Source organism: Hyaena hyaena, unplaced genomic scaffold (genome assembly GCF_003009895.1).
Source record: "Hyaena hyaena isolate Hyena2069 unplaced genomic scaffold, ASM300989v1 scaffold_42, whole genome shotgun sequence".
Classification (NCBI taxonomy): Eukaryota; Metazoa; Chordata; class Mammalia; order Carnivora; family Hyaenidae; genus Hyaena; species Hyaena hyaena.
The window spans coordinates 2,096,846-2,111,435 of NW_024080674.1; the positions used below are offsets into that span (position 1 = coordinate 2,096,846).

Genomic DNA, 14,590 nt, shown 5'->3' on the forward strand with positions numbered 1-14,590 from the left:
AAATACAAGCACACTCATTTAATTGACAGAATTTAATCTATCTTATAAACGTGAACGTATATAATAGCTCTTACTGATTTAAGAGGGGACCAAAAAGCTTCTTTTAGGTTGCGTCTTTGTGCGGTATAAAAACAAAATCCATTTACCTATCTTTGACATTCTAATAAAAAGATAAGATTATGATTCTTGAGAATTATGTAGATGATAAACACGAAAAAAGCTGAAAGACAGGGAAAACACAATAAATAAAATACCACATGGCCAAAAGCCAGGCCAATCAGCATGGCTACAAGAGATAAATAAATTATGGTATATCCATAAAATCAAATATAATGTAGCCTTGAAAAATCGTGTTTTCAAAGAATACTTAATGACATAGGAAAATGTTTAGGGTATAATTTAGTGACACAGTCAGGATAGAAAACTCCATAAAAAATATAACACCAAATTTATCAAAACTATTTCTGGTATACACACACACATATACACGTATAAATACGTATAGAGGGACGCCTGGGTGCCTCAGTCGGTTAAGTGTCCAACTTCGGCTCAGGTCATGATCTCACAGTTCGTGGGTTCAAGCCCTGCGTCAGGCTCTGTGCTGACAGCCAGCTCAGAGCCTGGAGACTGTTTGGGATTTTGTGCCTCCCTCTCTCTCTGACCCTCCCTTGCTCATGCTGTCTCTCTCTCTCTCTCTCTCTCTCTCTCTCTCTCTCAGAAACAAATAAAACATTTAAAAAATTAAAAATAAAAATAAATAAATGTGTATAGATACATATACGTCTGTGTGTATGTGTGTGTGTGTCTGGAGGAAAAATTTACCAGAAACAGTATTCACCGTGGCTATCTCTGCCTGGTGGGATAATTCATAAATTTTATTTTCTTGCTTACCTTTTTCTATATTTTGCAAGTAAACATGATTTCCCTTAAAAATTAGACAAAACAATATCGAGACATATTTTTAAGGAAAACATAGGCATGAGACACACAAACTTTTACCTAAAACCTTGTTCTTTAAAGAAGCTATTGCCTAACTATGATCCTGGTGGGTGTCATGCGTGACATTCTATGTGGAGAATTGATATCTACCTTCTAGAATGTATTTTTTTCCTCTGTTCCATTTGAAACTCATTTGAGAAGCACTCCCAGGACACTGCCTTTCCTATTCCAGCAGGGTCCTGGCCACCAGCCCCGGATCACTCTGTGCAGATGAAATGGGGACCTTTTTGGTGTCCACCCCCTGGCAGCTTTGAAAATCATTTAGCTTCTATCATGATGGATACTCCCTGCCTAAAATGATGCATGGGCAGCATCTGAAAAAGGATGACATGAAATTTGAAAAATGATATGAGTGCTGGTGGACGGACATTTTTTTTTTTTTAAAGAAAAGTTGACATAAGTTTGAAATATAGCATGGGGGACTGTTCTATCATTTGTCTTTCTCAGAAGAAATCAGTAGCTGTTCTTTATCAATATGTTCTTTGGGGAAGAAAACCTATATTCTAGTTAAAATGAACTCTTTCCCCCTCCTTAAAAAGAACACGGGTAAGTCTTAGGAGTGAATTCCTTCATTCATTCACTCAACAATTTATTGAGCGCCTATTATATGGAGGTTATTGGTTAGAGGCTGTGGATATAAAGATGAATTAGACACAGGCCCTGCCTCTCGGGTTCCCAGAGCCCCGCGAAGTGACATATGGGTAAACAGATCATTATAATCCAATGCAGTGTAAAGGAGAATAGAAGTTTGCAGAGGATGGTAGAGACAAAATTCTTAAAGGGGGAAGAAAGGTGTCCAAAAGGCCTTCCTCGAGAAGATGACATATGAAAGGAGTCCCTTCCAATACTTGACTATTTCTCTTATTGTCTTGGCTAGGTCTTGCTTATCTGCCCATGAATAATCCACTGACTGACTCAGATCAGAGGCAAACTTTTTCTCATGAACCTCTGTAACTTCCTCAACAATTCAAGACCGCCTCCCGATGGCGGTTCAGCCTGTGCCCAGAGATTTCCAGTTCCTTCAACAGATTACCTTTCAAATGTTTCATCAACTTCAACAAAGCAAGGATTTGCCCCAAAGGTGAGCTAGTGTCTCTCCTCTTTCCTCTCTCCCCTCCCCGACAATTATACACTACAAATTGATGTCATCAAGGTATCTGTTTTCCCAGTTGGGAGGTCCAGGCTCATGCTCATGTTACCTCAGGTGTTAGGGTTTCTCGTAACACTACAAAGGGAATTAAGGCAAACAGGACTTGCCTCAGAGCCAGGCCCCAAGGACATACAATGACATGCAGAGCCATGTGGCTCTGGGAGCTGTACCCTCTGCAGCTGGCATTCTCCTGGCTCTGTCCCGTGGTCTGACATCGTAACGCCTTGGCTACTGTCAACCTCTACTACAGGCAACTTTCTACCCTTTGAGTCACCAACTCCAAGGCCTCCAAGCACCATACGCCTCCCAGCTACCTTCCCTCTGGGCCCATTTACTGGCCGAATTCAAGTTCAGAGTACCTCTAGTCTTTGTAGCTGAAAGCTTGACTAGAAGAACATGCTAACCACAATACAATCTATCTTTTTGTAGTGACAGGGTTTAAAAAAATTTTTTTTATGTTTATTTCTTACTGAGACAGAGAGAAACAGAGCATGAGTAGAGGAGGGGCAGAGAGAGAGGGAGACACAGAATCAGAAGCAGTCTCCAGGCTCTGAGCTAGCAGTCAGCACAGAGCCCGATGCGGGGCTCAAACCTACAAACCATGAGATCATGACCTGAGCCGAAGCTGGACACTTAACTGAATGAGCCACCCAGGTGCCCCTTAAGTTTAAAGTATTTTTATTTTATGAAGAATGTGTATATACACAAAATACAAAGATTTTGAAACTCTCACATCCTATCAGCTCAAAACAAAAATATTCATAGGGAGGTAACTATCATTGTTTAAGAAAGTGCTTTGATTTGGGGGCCCCTGGGGGGCTCAGTCGGTTAAACGTCCAACCTCAGCTCAGGTCATGATCTCACCGTTTGTGGGTTCGAGCCCCGCGTCAGGCTCTGTGCTGACAGCTCAGAGCCTGGAGCTGCTTCGGATTCTGTGTCTCCCTCTCTCTCTGCTCCTCCTCTACTTGTGCGCTGTCTCTCTCTGCCTTCAAAAACGAATAAATGTTTAAAAAAAATTTTAATTAAAGAAAGAAAAAAGAAACTGCTCTGATTCAAGGGTATGAGGGGCCCTAGCAGGTCTAACAAAAGATAGAGCTAAAACTTCAGGTCTTAGAAAGAAACAGGATGTCCTATAATGAGCGAGATGGCTTCCACTGACCCAAAAATTATCTGACCCCCAGTGTTAGTGCTGAGGTTGAGAAATCACCCTCAGTTGTAAAGGGCATGATGCTGTCCATGTCTTGATTTCCCAGGCTGTGAACTCCTAGAGAGCTGGGGTCACATCTCACACACCCGGCACACCCATTCCTCAGCACAGAGAAGGTCTCCACACACACTGGCACAGAAGAGTCATAACGTGTGAGTGAATAAAGAAGCTCCAGCTGGTTTCGCCCAAGGGTGCCACATGGGGTAGCCCAGGGAACAGCAACTCAACTGAAGGTCAACCCCTGGATTCCAAACGTCTGCCCTCCTGACCTCGGGTTGGGGCTCACACTGAAAGCGTCATTTGCTACTCTGACTGGGTCATCCTGATACGATCCATCTCTCCTCTAGCTGACGGTCACATGCACCTCCTGCTGGACCCATTTTGGCCACCTTGGAAGGTCGCCATGTTTCTTCCTGAGATCCTCCACCCAACCACCACCACAAAGTGAATTTCACCGACTCTCCAGAAACCCCAGCGCTGAAAATCCCAAACTACCCTCTAAATTGAGTGATGATCTGTGATTAGCTAATGCTGTAGCCAGCAAATAGAAAATCCAGTTTATTTCTCCAGCCTAAACGATTCTGGATGGGGGGCAAGAAGCCACTGAGAAAGAGTAGTTTTTGTTTGTTTGTTTAATACACAGGGAAAGAAAGAGAAAGAGGAAAGGAAAAAGGAGAAGAAGTGGGAAAAGGAGGCACAGGAGACAACGCAGAATCAATCCTCCTGATGATGTCAGCAATGTCCTTCTCTGGGGTTCCGGGGTCACCCCTGGGTGGGTCTTTGGACATATTTGAGTTTGGCTATTATGAAGATCTCACTGTAACACCAGTACTTATTTCATGGAGGACCAAATGAGCAAATGCATACAAAGTGCTTTGACGGCACCTAGCACATGATAAATGCTCCAAAGATACTAATTACTGCGGTACTTACTACCACTTAAGAACATCCGAGTTATGTTGTTACTGACATTTTTTTTTTCCTGATCACAATATGGAATCTCCATCTTGAGGTGACTGAAGAAAAATTGAAAAGCCTCTTGATGCTTTTCTCCCAAAACCGTAGGGCCCCCCAAGGGCAATGTTTAGAACTGGGGAGGGGGTACTTTGATTTGTCACTGTGACTTGGAGGCATCACTTGGCATGAAACACTGGCGGCCCGGGGATGCTAAACATCTTGCCTGGCACAGGACAGTCCCACAGAGGAAAGAACTGGCCTGTTCCACGTGCCAGGAGTGCTCCCACTATGAGAAACCCTGAGCCAAATGTCCCTCAAAACCATCTGAAGTCCGCCATATGCTCTGTGAGTTGCCGGCTTTCCAAACGGTGTCACATCGAATGTGAGCCGTGGGGTGTAGCAGGCTTTCCTGTGGGTGGCAATCTACTTAGCTAGGAATGCCGGGGGAAAAGAAAATCACAAGGAGAGGAAGGGGATGGAAAGGGAGTACAATTAAAAATAGCCTCCCATTTTTATAGGACCCTGATTGGATTTCTCCTTCAGAGTACAACAGGCGCTATAAATTAGCATTGCCAAGGCTGGCCGGAGCTTGGAGACGCTCCTGTCTCCCAGTCCATTTTCGGCTTGCCGTAGCACCATTTAGAAATAAAAGCAACAGGATTTATGTCTCATTGCATTTTGTAAAGACAAAAAATAGTTCCCAGCATGAAGAGGCAGAGGGATGCCAAATTTCAGTCTCAAATAAAATTCCGTTCCTTGCTAAAATTCACTGAAAATGGCCATCTATCTTGGAAACTGCAATTTACACTTCACTATGGATGTGACAGAAGAAACCTAAAATGATTTTTGGAAAAGACAGCAGATGAGAGGGCAAAAAAAAAAAAAAAAAAAAAAAAGAGACAGAGAGAGAGAAAAACCACACTGGTTCTATTTTTCCTCATGCTTCTTATTTGTCTTCTCTTTCCCTGTTGTTTTTTTCCATAGCCAAAATGCTCAAATATTTCTTTTAAAAAATTGAATGGATCAGAGAACCCATCATCCTAATTTGTCTTATGATCCATTCTTGCCTTTTATTCTCCCTCCATCCGCCTCCCTGCACTGCAGGGCACTTTTTTTTTTTATTTTTTAGTTTTAGTTTATTTATTTATTTTGAGAGAGAGAGAGAGAGAGAGAGAGAGAGAGAGCACATGTGGGAAAGTAGAGAGAGAGGGAGAGAATCCCAAGCAGGCTGCACACTGTGGGCGCCGAGCCTGACATGGGGCTTGATATCACTGTGAGATCATGACCTGACCCGAAACCAGGAGTCAGATGCTTTGGCGACTGAGCCCCCCAGGCGCCCCCAAGGGCACCATCTTACTCCCACGTGACAAGGCTTGTGAGAGTTGCGGTACTTCAGTCAACCACTATGTATGAAATGAACATCCGTGTTAATGTCAACAAGGCAAACGTTCCCGTGAGAACATATTTAACCAGAAACAGAGGACACGCCAAGGTCCTTCCAGGCTTGGCACCCCAGGAAATGTACACCCACAACGCCACACACACCCACCCGACACGGGCCCGGTGTGCTGTAATGGCAGCCCCTCAGCCTAATGCTGGGCCTAGTGAAGCCAAGAGGCGTTTTGTCTGGTCTTCATGGAGCCTAGAGTCTCGATGGGGAAACAGATCATCAATAAGTAGACAAATCGCTAGACAGTGTGACCAGAGACATGACGGAAACAACCGCAGTTGCAGAGACTTAAAGAAGGACGATGAAGAAACCTGTAATGCTAACCCTGAAGAGTGGATTTGCTACACAAAGAACAAAGGCCAGGGCGCCCGGGGGGCTCAGTCGGTGAAGTGGCCGACGTCAGCTCAGGGCATGATCTCGCACCCCGTGAGTTCGAGCCCCGCTTCAGGCTCTGTGCTGACAGCTCAGAGCCTGCTTTGGATTCTGTGTCTTTTTCTCTGTCTCTCCCCCACTCGCACTCTGTCTCTCTCTCAAAAATAAACATTAAAAAAAAAAAAAAGAACAAAGGCAGGTAAGACTTAGGGGCTGGGGATTCCAGGCAGAGGGGAACACTGGTGTGAAGGTTCTAAATTAGAAGAGAATTCTAGTTTAGAGGGAGGCCAGTGAGGCAGAGACGAGGCCCTGCGACAAGGTCACGGAGGAGGCAGGAGGCAGAGTGCAATAGGAAGCCACGGACAGTGACAAGTGGGGCTAAGAAGCCCATGGTGGCAGCGTGTGTTTTATGAAGGCGTCTGCTCCCACGCACAACACAGAAGAGAGGATGTTGGGAATGTCTGCATTAACTGGTTCTCTAGCCATTCGAGACAGAGAGGACAGCAGCTCACACTACAAACTTCTAGAAGGTAAAACAAAGACGTGTGGACCCGTAGGAGATGCACCTGCTCCCGGGCAGCAAGCTCAGGGCTTGGTTGGGAAGAGGAGAAATCAAAAGCAGCTCTGGGGGGTTCTGGCTCCAGGAAGTGCTGGCAACGCTGAGGTCCGGAAGGACAAGTTGGGGCCTTCACACTGGGAAGGAAACAATGTTGGCAATATTGAGGGACTGGAGCGTCAGGCAAGGACAGGAAGTGCACCCGATATGGCGGAACTCCATCACGGTGTGCTGGAGCAGGCGGGCAGGCAGGCTGAGGACAGTGACGAGCACTTATAGGCCATGGACACTGTCTACCGAAAGCTAACCCCACATCTCAATCAACTCAACCGGCTGCATATACTCGGTCTGAGTTGCAGTAGCCCCACGCCTACTAGTTAAGAGCATGGGCTCTGGAGCAAAGTGTGAACTCTATCAAAGTTCTGTCACCTAGTGGCTGTGCTGAACCTCTCCATGCCTCAGTTTCCTTGTCTGCACAATACAGATGATGATAAAATTATTATCCGCCATCCAGAAAAGTAAGGAGGGTTGTATGCGGTAACGTACGAAGTGAGCTTAACGTGGTGATTCACGCACAGAAAGAATTCAGTAAACCTTAGCGACCGTTATTACGACGACTTTTATTATTTTTCCAAATGCTGCCCCTTTCAAATGGCCAAATCTGTTTTTCCATGGTTGGAAGCTGTCAGGGCTTATTCTGAAGAACCTTGAGGATCAGGGACTCACTAATGTTTTATGATATTTTACCTCACTTTATGGTAGTCATTTATGACAAGACCAGTATGACAGAAATTGCCATAAAGCAAAGGCGAGCAATCCCACAAATGACTATAAATCAAGGGACGCAGCCGAAAAGGGTCATAAAGGAGAAGGAAATTGAGGGAAACAGGAGCAAGGGAGAGTGTGAAATTGGGAACCACACAAACTTTGAGAGAGTAGAATTTCAATTGAGAATGAACTCGAAAAAATAAAAAATTAGATGGATGTCTTCAGGGGTTGTTTAAATTTCACCCGCACGTTTCCAGACAAACACGGTGTGCTTTCATAGTTTCAAAGAGAAATACATTATTTCATGTCCTGCTCTGTTATGCATTTTTTATTGAGAGTGCTATTTCTAATCCTACCCGTGTGTTTGGGATCCATATTGGACTTCAGAGATTTTTCGAATTCACAAGACTAGGAAATATTTTTGCAGTTAAGGAACTATTGATGTCCCCAGATTCTGTGGGAACCCTACTGGCTAAAAGGGATTTCTTAATAAGTACAACTTTTGCTTTTCCCTTTCCTTTAATATTTCTTATATATATATATATTATATATATATATAATATATAGTGGAACTTACTATAATGAATGGAGACTCAGAGGCAGTATATAGATTCAGCGTGCTTAGAATAATTCCACCCCAGTACATATAGATGAACAGGAGGGATGAAAAGATCAAGTAACATTGTTTTCAACCCTTGTTGAGTAAACTTTGCTCAACTTTAAAAGATATATATTTTTTATTTACTTTTGAGAGAGCACAAGTGCAGAGAAACAGAGGAAGGGGGACAGAGGATCTGAAGCAGGCTCTGCACTGACAGCAGTGAGCCCAATATGGCGCTTGAACTCCCAAACCAGGAGATCACGTCTTGAGCCAAAGCCTCTCGCTCAAGCGACTGAGCCACCACCCGGGTACCCCTGCCCTTCCTCAACTTTTCAACAGAATCACAAAATCACACTAGGGCAGTAGGTGTGGACCAACTTCTGAGTATATCTTGCCTCATTGGCTGAAGAAAATTCAAGCAATAAATAGAAACTGGGTGGAAAAGCAACATGAACATACAAAATGTTACCTTCCATCTTTGTGACAGAGAAAATACATGTAACCAATACCCACTGCCTCCCCAAGTAGGGTCTTCGAAAGCACCTGCAATAAATGATTCGAGTGATCTTAAAATCAAATCTTTAAGATGTGTTGAAGTTTTGCCTCACTATGAGAATGTCTCACTTTAAACGCCCTAAAATTGAAGGATCCTCTTACAACAGAATCACTCTCCTTCCCAAGGTGTGCGGTTTATTCAAATGACAATGTATGTATTTGGACTTTTCACAAAGCACAGCCCCTCAGCTTTTCAAGGTGCATTGACCTTCCACAGCAGGATTTGTCCCGTGCTCCGGTGTAGACTTAACACACAAATGGCAGGATCTTCTCAGGAACGAACCCTCTGCCCATGCGTGGGCTGGTGCACAAAACAACGAATTTGTATCAGGAAGTCTAGATGATGCAGCAGTGAGTTCTGTGTCTGCCTCACAGATGTCAGAAATCTGGAGAAAACAGACAACTCTGCCATCAGCTTTCACCTCTGAATTTGTAGACGCCTCTTTTCAAAGAAGTGCTGGGTTTTATTTTTTTTCTTTTGCTTTTGCTGTCTTCAGGTACTGCCTCTTACATTTTTTATTCTCACTCTCACATAAGAACTTCCCAATATTGCGGGTCTTGGGGTTTTTTTGTTTGTTTGCTTGCTTATTTTACTTGGTTTATCTCTTTGATACCTAATCACCCACTATGGTCTCCCTTCTATTTGGTTAAAAAATGGCATCTCTTGGTTCCAATGTGGCAGTATATCTTAGGGAACTATTTGGACAACTATGCAAAATTGATTAATAATTACAAAACAAAAACAAAAAACAAAAAGGAAATGCCCCCAATGTCCAGTGAAAGGGAATCTTAATTTAATCACGATATATCCATTCAGTGGAATCTTATGCAAAGGTTTAAAGGATATAGAAGAATGAGGGCACTGGGAGGCTCAGTTGGTTATGTGGCCAAATCTCTTGATTTCAGTTCAGGTCATGATCTCACTGTTCATGAGTTTGAGCCCCGAATTGGGCTCTGTGCTCACAGCTTGGAGCCTGCTTCAGATCCTCTGCCTCTCTCCCTCCCTCCCTCCCTCTCTCCTTCTCTCCCTCTCTCTCACTCTCTCTCAAAAATAAATGTTAGGGGTGCCTGGGTGGCTCAGTCGGTTAAGCGTCTGGCTTCAGCTCAGGTCATGATCTCACAGTTTGTGGGTTCGAGACCCACATCAGGATCTATGCTGATGGCTCAGCCTGTTTCAGATTCTGTGTCTCCCTCTCTCTCTGCCCCTTCCCCACTCATTCTCTGTCTCTCAAAACTGAATAAATGCTAAATAAATAAATAAATACATGTTAAAAAAATTAAAGGATATAAAAGAATGGCCTGCATTGATATTTGCATAGAAAAATACATAACCAAGGGGCGCCTGGGTGGCTTAGTCGGTTGAGCGTCCGACTTTCGCTTAGGTCATGATCTCGTGGTTCGTGGGTTCGGGCCCCGCATCGGGCTCTGTGCTGACTGCCAGCTCAGAGCCTGGAGGCTGTTTTGGAGTCTGTGTCTCCCTCTCTCTCTCTGACCCTCCCCTGCTCACGCTTTCTCTCTCTCTCTCCTAGAAATAAATAAAAATATTTTAAAAAAAAATACATAACCACACCTCCATCTCTTGAAAAGCTGGCGTATATATACCAATCTGTGATCAGTGCTTACCTCTGAAGGATGGGCATTTCTGAGAAAAGCTTCATTTTCTTTTCTCTATATTCCTTCACACAATGGATGTGTATCGTGCGTTTTAAAACATACTATATTTTGGAAAATGGGAAAATGTGTTGAAGAAGATCTCATTTTTATTTGCACAAACATGAGCATAGAAATATTAACGGCAGGTATCTCTACGTGATGAGAATATTTGGGATTTTCCTTTCGTGATTTTTTTTCTATTTTCAAGTTTCCTACAGTGAACACCTTATTAATTTTATTAATAATAAGGGGAATTTAACGTTTTTAGAAATGCCCTTAAAACAAGGCATGAGGGGCATGCCCCCACCCTCCCCAGCCCCAGCACATGGCCCCAGAAGGGCAGACATGCAGAAGACAGAGAGCCTTGACACCGGTGGCCCCAGAAAGAATAAAACAGTGACTTCGTACATAACAGAATCGCAGTTTCTAGCTCCACGTCCCAGGAGGGATTGCCCTTCTCAAGTACCGGCTCCTTTAGGCTTTCAGTAAAGTGCCCTCAACGGAATAGGCTTTGGAGAGTTTCTATTCTAGAAACTGCCTCTAAAATGCACGTTCCACAGCTTCTTGTCCATCACCGTGTCCCTAGTTTCTAGAGCGATGCCTAGAACTTGAGAGGCGTTTGCCAAACGAGCTAATGAACTAAAGGACTAATGAAAATTAAGGAGGGCGGGGCCTTGGGCAAAGAGAAAGAGAGGTTGCATTCTTGAAAATGCAAGATGACGGGACACAAGCGGCTGACACCGGTCAAAGCCGGGTATGTGCCACGGCGCAAAAACAGTCTTGAAAAATTTAAATAAACTTTCCAACCTTAACGACTGACCTGGCCCGGCCCTAAGTGACATCCTCCCGCACGCACGTGGGGAGCTGGTGAGGGGACACCTGATGGAGCTGGCGCTGGCCAGGGCCGCAAAGCAAAGGGACGCCTCGAACTGAGTGTGTGATACACACTCCGCAAGCCCATGTACATGCAACGAAGCTGAGAGCTACTCTTTTTTTTCAGCGAAGTAGGTTACATTACCCAAGAAGCAGAGCCTCACGTGGTTTCTGGAAGGAGCAAACAAATAGGATGCGCTCAAAGGGTACAGCAATTTAATCCACTCCAACAGATAAAACCTCTAAAAAAATCTGACTCATCTTTCCTTCTATGTCCTGGTAGGTATGTTTGAGATGATCCAATTTTATGGGGAAAGACCGTAATTGAGAAGAAACATAAAGCTAGGAGGCCGGGGCAGAATTCTATCAATTGCCTTGACAGGCAAGAAGGAAAGAAAGTATTAATAGTAGGATGCAAGATTATGGAGACTGTTTTACATCTGTTTTGCATAATGCTCTTCCGTCCTTGCCTCCCTGGCCACGAAGATCTTTTTTTTTTTTTTTTTTTTTTTTGATCTTTCAAAATAAATTCCTGGGAAGAAAGGCCAGGCGTGGAGAATAAGAAAATCAAAACCCTATTCTCTACACTGTTACTTGGCTCAACTCGTAAGAATCATTCTCTGAGGTAAAAGGAGCATCGATGACGATGATGTGTTTGTGGCTACCCTGCTTAAGAAAGTAAAATAAATGAACAGAAGGGTGGCGGAGGGAAGGAGAAGCTGATATCTGAATTTGTGATGCAGCCACTGCGTTCTCATTACTGCATTGTCTTTTTGTATTACTTTTGATTTATAACGTAATTGAAGAACTAGAGAAATGTTAATGGCAGGGGGACAGCCTTAAAGATGACAAAACTGTTTACTAATTATTGTCTTTAAATTCGGTTCATTATTGAAGTATTCCTTCTTGGGGTTCCTTTGCGAAGGGACCACCATTGGAGGAGGTCTGGGTGAAATGTATCATCTAGTTAGAAAGGGAAGTTTCATAATTTGCTTGTATTTCCCCCCCGGGTTGACCTTTTAAAGGAAGGGATAGACTGTAAATTAAAATTCTGTGCACTAGGGCTTGATAGCAAACCTTAAGGTGAGTCGCTGCATTTTTGTTTTGTATTTAGATGAGAAATTGTTGCTCGTGTTTACACTTTTTTTTTCAGCGTGTGCTGCTCATTATCTTAAGGGAAAGACAGAGAATATTGCAATGATTATTAGTGAGGCTGGTGATGAGGTTACTGAACCATTTGGAGTTGACTTTCCTTTTGTAATGCATAATTACAGGGGTTTATTTACAGTCTTTGTGTTTTTTTTCCCTGCTTTTTAATGATTCACATTTTTATTCTTTGTTCTCTCCCCTGTGAAGGGGAGGATTTCTCCATTTCTAGGATGAATTATTATTTGGAGTGCTGCATTATTCCCTGGAATGCTAGAATTAAAGAAAAATTTTCAAAACTAAATAAATAAAGAGCTACCCTCACTGCAGTAATGTTCTCAAGATCTGGGAAAAGCAGACCCAAAAAACCGAAGGCACAGAGCCATTATTCAACTAACACGTTTCCCACTTGTATGGTAATCCTGGGGCATATTATGTTGTAAAACATCTTATTCCCCTTCTAACTTCTTAAATTGCTCCAGATGCTCTTTAACCATAAAGAAATGTAATGATAATTTTTTTTAAAACTGCATCATCTGTTTCTATATCTGACTTCCCCGAGATGTGCCAGTTAGTTTGGGAAGTTCAAATCAGAAGCAAGTTTATGTATATGGTTCATTTGCACATAAATGGGGATGAAAGACTATAGTGAGCATCACAGTGGCATAGAGTTCCCAACCACCTCACTTTAGCAGAGAACTATTTAAATGTTCTGTGACATAATTGCCCCATCCACAAAATGGCAATGATAATAACGCCTCCCTGATGGGTTTTTGGAAGAATTGAATTCATTCATATATATATAAATATAAATACAAATATAAATATATATATGTATGTGTGTATATATATGTATATATAATCCAATTCTGGGCACATAAGAAGTGCTTAATGAATGTAAACTGCTATTTCCTAAAGTTTGCTAATCATGCCTTTGGTGGATATAAGATGGGCTGGTGTAATTCATGGTGAAATTTTTATTTTAGTATTTAACATGTATCAATTAGGATGCCCTTGGCTATGAAAAGTAGAGATTATTTATGAATAATAATTTTCAGCCAATACAATTTTTAAAATAAAAATTGCCTTAAAACAAGGGTTGGCCAAACTATAGCCCACAAGTCAAATCTGAACCATTGTCTATTTTTTTGTATGGTCTGCAAATCAGGAACGGTTCTGAATATTTGCAAACAATTCAGTGATGATGAACACTGAAGAAAGAAAAAGAGGAAAAAATGGAATCCCATTCTTCTCATCAGTAAATCTTTGCTATAAAAACTTCTACCCTATTAAGTATATTTTGAATTTCATCAACAAATGATTGGTAGAAGTTTGTTTTGCCTCTCGATCTATAAGTACCTATATAATGTCTTTGATTTTTGCCTCTTGATCTGTAAAGCCTAAAATATTTACAATCTGGACCTTTGCTATTGTCTCATAGAGCAAGAGGCCCAGGCGTAAAGCAATTCTCAACTGGTTCAGAGAGTGAGTCCATGATTCATGAACACAGAGATTCTTTCAATGTGTCTGCACTGCCATCCATCCTTATGGTGTGAGCTTTACCTACAGGCTGGTTTCTTTCATGGTCACAAGATGAGTTTCTCTAGCTCCAGGGATGCAGAAATATCACCCTCCAAATAAGAAAACCATTTCCAGAAATATGCCAGCGGACCTCTCCTTACCTCTCATTGGCCAGAACTGGGTCATATGACTGTGCTGGAACCGATCACCAAAGAAGGGACTAAAGCTTTGATGACTGGCTTAGACTAGTTACGTTCTACCTTCTGGAATTGGAAATGTGTCAGCTTTCCTTGAAGCATGTTATTGCGTGGAGAGAGGAAGTTTGGATAACCCAGCACACTGGGGTTCTGTTAAAAAGAGGGAGGAGGGGCCACGGACGGTGGATCGCAATCAATATCATGTTTGTGTATTAGGAAACTCTAAAATGAGCACCTTGAACCATGCTTTCATAGCTCTTATTATTGAGGATAAGGCTAATCTTATAAAGTCTATATAAATAAAAATATTAAATAATAAGAAAAGATCATGGCAAAAATTAGGGTACACAAAAGGTTAAATCACAAAATGACAAAGATTTAGACAATGTTACATGTTGGCCATTGTTTGTGCTATGCTGTGCTTTTTGCTTAGGAACTCCTATTGATTCTTCAAAGCCCATATCAAATGTTGTCTCAGGAATTTGAGCTGATCTCCTCTTTTTTTGCTCTTGTAGGATTAATTTCTCCCAGAGCACGGACTTTCTCTTATAGCTCTTCTAACAAGAACCAGCTTGTGTTATTTAT

General features: G+C 42.5%; 1 long non-coding RNA gene across 1 annotated transcript; it reads left to right on the forward strand.

Moving 5' to 3' along the window:
* The first annotated feature begins 1,159 nt into the window (after positions 1 to 1,159).
* On the forward strand, positions 1,160 to 12,621 carry LOC120230458. Its single transcript, XR_005528026.1, has 3 exons — positions 1,160 to 1,545; positions 1,877 to 2,080; positions 12,520 to 12,621. It is a non-coding gene; the product is annotated as an uncharacterized LOC120230458 (long non-coding RNA).
* The last annotated feature ends 1,969 nt before the right edge of the window (positions 12,622 to 14,590 follow it).